Source organism: Cydia amplana, chromosome 4 (genome assembly GCF_948474715.1).
Source record: "Cydia amplana chromosome 4, ilCydAmpl1.1, whole genome shotgun sequence".
Classification (NCBI taxonomy): Eukaryota; Metazoa; Arthropoda; class Insecta; order Lepidoptera; family Tortricidae; genus Cydia; species Cydia amplana.
Window position 1 is genome coordinate 17,997,238 of NC_086072.1, and position 9,302 is coordinate 18,006,539.

The 9,302-nt window shown below is 35.4% G+C and overlaps 1 long non-coding RNA gene across 1 annotated transcript in view; it reads right to left on the reverse strand.

The window, feature by feature from the left end:
* Positions 1–9,302, reverse strand: part of LOC134647354 (uncharacterized) — a 444,045-nt gene that overhangs the window by 110,223 nt on the left and 324,520 nt on the right. The window lies entirely within an intron of this gene.

Sequence of the window (9,302 nt, forward strand, 5' to 3'; positions counted from 1 at the left end):
TTGCGCTTACCAAATCTGATATGTGTGAGATTTTAATCAAATGAATTAACACCGGATCTCTATTGTTTCCCAAAAAGTTTTATAATGTATTGTTTGCCCGTAAAATTCGTTAGTCATAATTTATTTGGTTTAGAAACGCGTTAATATTCAGGATTGCCATAAAACTAACCTAACCTATCTATAGGCATAGAGAAATATAATAAGACAAGAGTGCTCACTCCATGCATCAGTTTTGGTACAAAAATACTATTAATTTCAGTGTCTACATCTAGCATCGAGTAGCGGAACTATCAGTACTGCTACATCTATTGTCAAGTAGCAGTACTGATAGTTCCGCTACTCGATAGTCTTTTTGGTAAGTACCAAAACTGATGTATGGAGTAAGCAATCTATGTATTTTTTTCTCTATGCTATAGGATAATAACCTTACGAAAATCCTGAAAAGTTAACAGTTTCAGTTTTAGGACTAATGATAATATGACAAACAATACATTATGACTTACAACTTTGTGTGAAACAAAGGGACCCCATTAATACATTATGTGTGTTGTTGCTAGGTAACTAATTGTCAATCAAAAATCGAGCACATAATATCAGCTTTGGAGAGCGCAACGACGCTATGTGTACGACGGTGGCGCCGCTGGCGTCACCTGACAATAACACAGGTGGCATTCATAATGTAATGAATATTGGTCTACCTTTTACAGTAGGTACCTACGGCACAGCGTACGCTGCTATCGATTTAAGTTCCTTTACCAGTTACTTTGGACATACTTAGGCAATTTTTAAGTAATTTTTAGATTTTTAGTTTTTAATCTTGGTTTATTTTGTATGGAAGTGAGAAATGTTTTCACCAAAGTAGAATATGTAGTAGATTTCCATGTATCAAGTTATTGTTTTTATAAATTTCAAGTGATGAGTAGTTTGTTAGTAAGCATGATTTCATTGAAATAAATGGTTATCAAATAATTTTGTTTGATTCAGGAGCAACCACTCAACCACTACCTATAAGAATTACCACATACAACACAATAGGTTACATGACTAATTTTCATTTATGGTATCAATCGATCGGGTTTGTTTTTAGGATCAAATGTCTCTATGGGACCCATTGCATTAAAGCAACACAAAAGTCAGAAATTATAGTCAAAGTCCGAAGTCGCACTTCACTCGCGAAACGCCCCTCACAAAAGGCTAAGTGAACGTGACGTCAAGGTCACTGAGATCCCATCTTGTAGTATGAACAAAACAAGAAAATTGCGTTTTTGTCGGTGAAATATTGCCTTTATGTATATAGTTGCTATACAATATTTTTTTTGGATAAAATGTAAGGAATCGAATGGTAGGGGAGATGTGGGTATAATGATCCCCTTAAGGGAGAAACTTTACTGTGTTCACAGTTGGAGACAAAAACACAAGATTTAGGTCTTTATGAATAGTCCATTTACTTAACTAAGTAACTGCATACTTATTTCTCGTGTTTTTTATATATTTAAATAATTATGTTATGTTTTCTAATGGTTTAGTAAAGGATCATATTATACATAGGTATGTATAAAATGATCCCTGGGGTAGAGTTAAAATAATCACAGATGATTCCTTTGTAATATCAAGATTTCTTCGTCTTAATCATTTAAGTCAGTCGATTCCAGCGTTTCTTTATTTTCAGAAGATGAGTGCTATTTTTTTTCTATTTTGGCCTTGTTTTTAGAGGGCACAGATTTTGCTTGCTATTTTAAAAGGCAATCCATAATTGAATCGCATTAAGAGCCCTTAGCATTTCTTCCTAAGGTTGATTTTCGGAAGTAAGTGGCTTTGCGCACATAAATTCGCGACATGATATGTTATGGCCTGTACAGGAAATGCTCATAGTAAATTACTTAGGGAGTAAAATGATTCCAGGGATCATTTTACGCCTACGAAATGGGATCATTTGACCTCAAACACCAAATTTTAAATATCGACAAAAATATTACTTTCAAATTCAACTTGCTTCAGTATAAACATCCTTATAGTATAGATAAACATCATTAAGATCCGACAGTGAAACATAATTTGAATAAAACGCAACATGCTAAAAGTAATGGAATTCGGAAAATAGGCTACCGTAGATTAGACGTATATGTTTTAATTATTTTCTAATAAAATCACGCTACGTGCTCATACCGCCATGACACTTTAAGAGGCAACTGGCGGGGTCACGGGGAAGACGTTTAATGCATATTTAGATAGATGGCATCAGTAGTTGCTCAGATAAGAGGGGGGATCATTTCACTTTGAGGGATCATTATACCCACATCTCCCCTACTCTTACTTTTATCGTTTTTGGAAGTTAAAAAAAACTTAAATTTTGAAACTTTCAGGTCCTGTATTTTTGTAACATTTTCATATTTTATTTTAATATCCACATTATTGTGATAAATTGCTCATTAGCTATCTATTTTACTAGATTTTGATATAAAATTCAACACGTACTAGTACAGAATAAAACAATTAACGTGACAAAGTTTTATCTGATAGAAAGCTAATAGATTTTTTTTTTCAACATTAAGGTGGATCCCCTTACTCGTTTCATAATAATAAGTGATAGAGATTTTTAGAATAATTTGGATTTTCGAAATGGCCCTACTTATGTACCTACCTATAGCAACAACATTTATGTAAACTATTGGAATACAGTAATATCCAATCACAAGTGTCACCAGGGATTATAAAGAAGTGTTTGCAACCTCAATACATCGTCTCTTGTTCACAATGTTGCACATGATAACATAACGGCGAAAACACACTTATCCCACGTACGCAACGTATGCAATGCATTATAATAACAATCTTAACCCTGAAAGTTGTATGCTTAGAACCATACTTGTCATGTGTTGCGTTGCGTATGACAAGTATGTTTCTAAGCATACAAATTTCAGGGTTCAGGCCCCTATTTCACCACGCCGACATTTGTCAGTGACATATGTCGAGTGACAATTGTCAAGTGACAGGTGACAACTTCGTAAACTATTTTTGTATAGAAGTGCTTATAAACATGACAGGCATTTAGTTACAATTGTCCATCTTTCATTTAATGACAATGATTTGGTGAAACAAGAGTAGTTTTTATAAGTCGACATATTTGTCAATTTGTCGGTAATTCTTGACATGAGATCGGAGCTGTGTCAGGCTTGGGTGACAATTGTAGTGTTTTCGTTGTTAGCAAACCCCGTTATCAATGTTGTAGTTCATTGAAAATAAACGTTGGCAAAACTTTGTACCCTAAATTCGCCTTTAGGGTACAAATAAAAATCGCTTTAAATCGCTTTTAAATTCTTCTTAACTAGCATTAAATCATAATTCCATTATAAATTGTAATTGTTGCCTATGAAGGCGTTTAGTAATTCAACATTTAGGATTTGGAATAAGTCTCAGTATAGTTTTCATAATTAAAAAAAATATATAATGCGAAGTTGGGCACTAACAGTAAAGTTAGGGTTTTGGTTAGTTACAAAATGAAACTCCCCGAAAAGCAATAGTGGTGATATTCTTATACAAGGGAATATATAAAGTACGAATAGATTCCTACTTTGACGTCACTGACTTTGCATTTGCAGAAAAAAACACTTAAAACAAACAAAAAAAAAATGCTTTGACGCCTTGTCAACAAATAGACATAGACATAGAAAATTTTTATTTAACACCACATTGAAAAATGTTTACAGGCAATGCTACAAAACATTACAAGCCTTAGAATTAAACTTAAATAGGCACAAATTAATTTGTTTACATGTAGATATAAGTTTTTTTAAATTATGATGCTAAAAAGGAGCGAACCTCAGCATGTGTTGCAGCAGGCTTACCTACTACAACGCTGGTTTTCAGGCCGACCCTTCGTACAATACGAATTTGCTTGCTGTTTGTCGGAAACTCTACGGCTAAGACTATTTTAGTTTGTGCAGAAAATAATATAGGTATGTATATATATATATATATATATATATATATATACATGTTTATATTTGTGTATGTATTTATAAGATTATACTGTATGATACTATGACATATGTGAAGATAGGTTTAATGTTTAGGCTAAATAAATACTTGGGTAATAAAGTATATATTGAGGAAATAAATAACATGAATGTAATAATTTTACTATAAGTAGGTACTGAGATTAACAAAGTTAAACGGCGCATAAGTACGATTTCGACCACTACAGATACGACGGTTTTACTCTAGTACCAGGCCCCAATTTCACCACCGTGACAGGTGCGACAATTGTATCAAAATATGACATATGTGGAATTATCGGTTTCACCACGATGACAGGTGCGACAATTGTAGAAAACAATTGTCACGACTAAACATAGGGAAAAATGTATCAAAAATTATAGATAAATTAGCGAGAGCTTGGAATGGCATATCGCTGCCCCAATATTACAGGGTTCTATGTTACATTTTCAGAGTAGTTAAACTTTGACTTTATGTGACTATGACAACGTTCATATTTCAATTCGTCAAAAGTGTAACATAGAACCCTGTAATATTGGGGCAGCGATATGTAGTGGTAATTTGTCTGTACAGGCATTCTAAATTTGAATTTTCCGTTTTCTCATACTAGCATAGCATATCAGTATAAAAAGACGTTTGTTATTTATTAAAGTAATAAAGAAGAAGAAGTAATAAAAAAATCTAAATATTTGTGCTTGTTTTTAATGTAAATACCTATTATTATTTTCATGCTGACGGTAAAGATCGGTTTTCCTAGGATAGCGGTGTCGTCATATAGCGGCCGTCTCCATACTAAATAATACGGCTAAATATGGATGTCGTAGTATTTGTATGGAGACGGCCGCTATATGACGGCACCGCTTTCGGAGGAAACTAAAGCTTACCGCCACTACATATGCCATTCCACGCTCTCGCTAATTAATCTATAATGTTTAATTCAAACATCAATAAGTTTTATTTAATTCAAAAATATTATTTAATTTAAAAATAATAATCTAAGTATTTCACGTACGCTTTGCCAACTTATTAACTGCCAAACCGCTGCTTCCGTATAGGATGGATACTTTTTTTTATTGGCTGAATATAAATGCCTTTGCTCTCTTTTTCATAAAACCAAATTAAAACTATTAAATCCATTCCCGCCATTGAGTAATTTTCTTCGTGAAACTAGCAATTCTTGTGTGCGTGTGTTAGTATCTTTATTTCAAAAATATTATTGCAATATGGATATTGCAAGAAAGATAACTATCTTAAATATGATTATATGTATTTCAACTGGGATGTTTGGCGTAATGAGCCATTTTTTCATGGCATATGCACTGTCTCCTAACAAAAACGCATTTGGGAACGGCCTCCAACCATTCTCCCACTGATGAGCCAAAGTTGAATTACGTAGCACTCTTGCGTCATGAACGGATCCCGGCCATCTAGCACTGGCGTAAAAAAACTCTAAATTTGGCCCACAAACAACCATTGTATTAATCGAATGCCCACCTTTGCAGTCAACGTACATGTACTCATGTTGCTGAGGTGAATCAATGGGTATTAATGATCCATCAACGACTCCTCCAATTCTAGGAATATTTGCAACTTCTCTAATTAAATGCGGGATAGCGTCGGTATTCTCCGGCCAGCGTACTTCAATCCCAAACATTTCGTTGACAATTGCAGTCGTAACTCGTTTGATACACCGATGAATGGTAGCCTTTGATACTCCATGATTATATCCGCTAACGTGATATTGAGATCCCGATCCCATCCAATGCAGTGTACAAAGAATTTGTTGGCAAGGCGTCAAAGCTTTGTTTTTTGGCGTTGGATGTTCAATACGTGCACCAATTTTATTTATTAAATACTCTACACTTACTTTACTAAGACGGAATTTTTCCTTAAATGAAAAATCCGTAATATCAAAGGAAAAATTAATTCTGTCTTTATATCTTCTTATATGTGCGAATTCATCAAGATCACTGTTACTATCACTAGCGTCACTACTACTCGCATGGAGAGCCATTTTGAACTACGCGTGTATAGTATGGCTCTTCTCAGGTGAACTTTTCGCTTCGAACCTTAATCTTTCAAACAAAGGCCATTGTCTCTATTATCGCACAGCCGCTAGCTCGAGCGTTAGCACGTGCCAGTACAACATTCATATTGAAAAACAACCGGTATCGTCATAGTATTAAGGTTCAAATTTAATGTCACTGATATTCTAGATATTACGTTTTGGTAGTGTAGGAGGATAGACCGCCCCGAAGCGATACGGCACTCATATTATTTTGATACTTAGTGTGGTGTTAAAATCGTCCTACACTACCAAAACGTAATATCTAGAATATCAGTGACATTAAAATTGAACCTTAATACTATGACGATACCGGTTGTTTTTCAATATGAATGTTGTACTGGCACGTGCTAACACTCGAGCTAGCGGCTGTGCGATAATAGAGACAATGGCCTTTGTTTGAAAGATTAAGGTTCGAAGCGAAAAGTTCACCTGAGAAGAGCCATACTATAGCAGCCACGAAATACTACAATTGTCACGCAAATCCGACACAGCTTCAATCTCATGTCAAGATTCACCGACAATTCTACAAATATGTCGACTAAAAATAATAATTCTTGTTTCAAAATATAATTGTAATACATACAATTGTAGCAAAATGCCTGTCATGTTTGTAAGCATTTGTATAGAAAATATTTCATAAAATTGTAATATGTCACCTGTCGCTTGACAATTGTAGCTCGACATATGTCAGTGACAATTGTAGCCGTGGTGAAATTGGGGCCAGGAGGTAGCGTGCTTTGAAATTCCAGAAGTTGTTGTTTGAGTTTTAATTTAAAAGTACCAATTGTATTTAAGTTTTTGATAGGTGGCGGTATATTATTCCAGCATTTTGTTGCTGAGTATTTAAAGCTACCTTTGAAAACGGCAAAGTGACAACGAGACAGTAACAAATCATTGCAAACCGATCTGATTCCATACAAGCTTGACCTGCTACCGCGAAATGTAAACTTATTAAACAGATACTCTGGTTTAGACGTTTTAAAAACACCAAATAACAGAGATGAAAGATGCAATTCTCTGCGTAGTGACATTTTAAGAATACGTGCTGAGTTCAAATATGGCGTCACGTGCTCTCGTGGGGCGACTCCAAAGCAGTAACGTGTGCAGGCGTTTTGCACTCTTTGCACCAACCGGTCTGTACTAGCTAATAAACGTGGGCCATAAACGACATCAGCATAATCAAATTTAGAGAGTACTAATGAAAGACAAAGCTTAATTCGCAAATCAACACTTAGGAAATCGCGAATCCGATAGAGTACTTTAAGTCTGTAAAATGTGTTCTTCGCAATTTGCGCTATGTGACCCTCGAAACGCAATGACTCATCCATCAATACTCCCAGATTTCGCGCTTCCGACACACGTTCTACCTCATTTCCCGAGATAATGATAATTGGTTGATGGTTTTCTACCTGTTTAATCTGTTTCTTGGAACCAAAAAACATAACTTTGGATTTACTAGGGTTTAACACTAAACAGTTTGACTCGGACCAGGCTGTAATATTCTCAAGATCTTTGTTTAATTTGTCAACAGCATAATCAGTATCGATTGGGTCGAAAGAGATGTAAATTTGGATATCATCAGCGTAAAGGTGAAAATTACAATTCTTAATGATACCACTGACATCAGCTGTGTAGAGAATAAAAAGGAGCGGACCCAAGATTGAGCCCTGCGGCACACCTCTGGAGACGACAGATGGCTTTGACTTTGCATATAAACTAGTATTGTTTGGGATTTGAACTACTTGCGTACGGCCACTAAGATAACTCGCAAACCATGCGACGGTATCTGACTCAAAACCATAGTATCTCATTTTGGATAGTAATAATTGGGTGTTTATGGCATCAAAAGCACGTGAAAAATCTAAAAGTGCCATTATCGTACTATGACCCTCGTTTTGTGCTGACAAAATATTATCAACTACATCTAGGAGTGCCGTCGTCGTGCTACGAGATTTGCGAAAACCAGACTGCAGGGTTGGAAGAACTTTATTTGTTTCGAGAAAAGCTGACAGTTGCATGTATACCCCGCGCTCAAGTATTTTGGACAAACACGGGAATATGCTAATAGGTCTTAAATCTTTAAAGCTTGTGACATTATTTGTTTTAGGAAGCGGCGTTACCAATGCAACCTCCCAGGCGTCAGGAAAAACGGAGGTAGAAATAGATTTGTTAATAATTGCAGTGATTGCACCTAGAGAATGGGGAAGGGTAAGAAGCAACATGTCTAAAGAGATACCGTCGTCTCCCAGAGCGGACGATTTTAAGGTCTTGATTATTTTAAGTACAAGGTCTTCTCCCACTGGCTCCAATCTGAAGGTCGAATCATGAAAGCGACTGGTTTTAAATTTAGCAAGATATGATTGCGGTGCTGTCACGTTACCTGGAACTTCTAGAAAATGTAAATTGATACGTTCAGGGTCACGTAAGTGTGAAGGTATTTCTGATTCATGTGAGTTTTTAGTTATTCTGACAGTGCGTTTAAGATTATTCCAAAGAGCTCGAGAGTTGCTGGCATTTCGATTAATATTTTGATTAAAATACGCACGCGTCTCATGAAATAAGGCTTTATTTACACATTTTTTGAGCTCATTATAATACAATTTATCACTGTCTAGTCCAGACGCTTTATACGTGTTATGTGCCTCGTCACGTAAACGCATCATTTCCTTGATCGTGTGAGTTATCCATGGATAGCTCCTCTCTCTAATTAAAATTACTTTCTGAGGCGCATACGCGTCAAGCAGGGATAGGACTACACAATTGAAGGTATTTACCATGTCATTAACAGTCATTAACTCGGATATGCATTCCCACTTAATAGATTCAATCGATCGATTAAATAGTTCCTGATCAATGTCCTTAAGTGGTCTAAAACATATTTTTTGTGGCAGAGGTTTACATTTTTTAATATTTAATTCGCAAGATAAGAATGCGTGGTGACTCAAAGTCGGAATATAATTTACTTGAGTTTTAGTAACGAGACAATTACTACATATCACGTCTATTAAGGCACTGCTATTGTTAGTAAAATGCGTTGGTACGTCAATATGTTGTGTTAAATCAAAATAAGTAAGTAACAGTTTGAGCTTAGAGGCATTTCTATCATTATTCAATAAATTTATATTGAAGTCTCCCATTAACACAATATAATCAAATCAAATTTAGAAAACGAAGTAATAGTATCAGTCATTGCGTCAATAAATGTATCGATACTTAACCATGGCGGTCGGTATGCAGT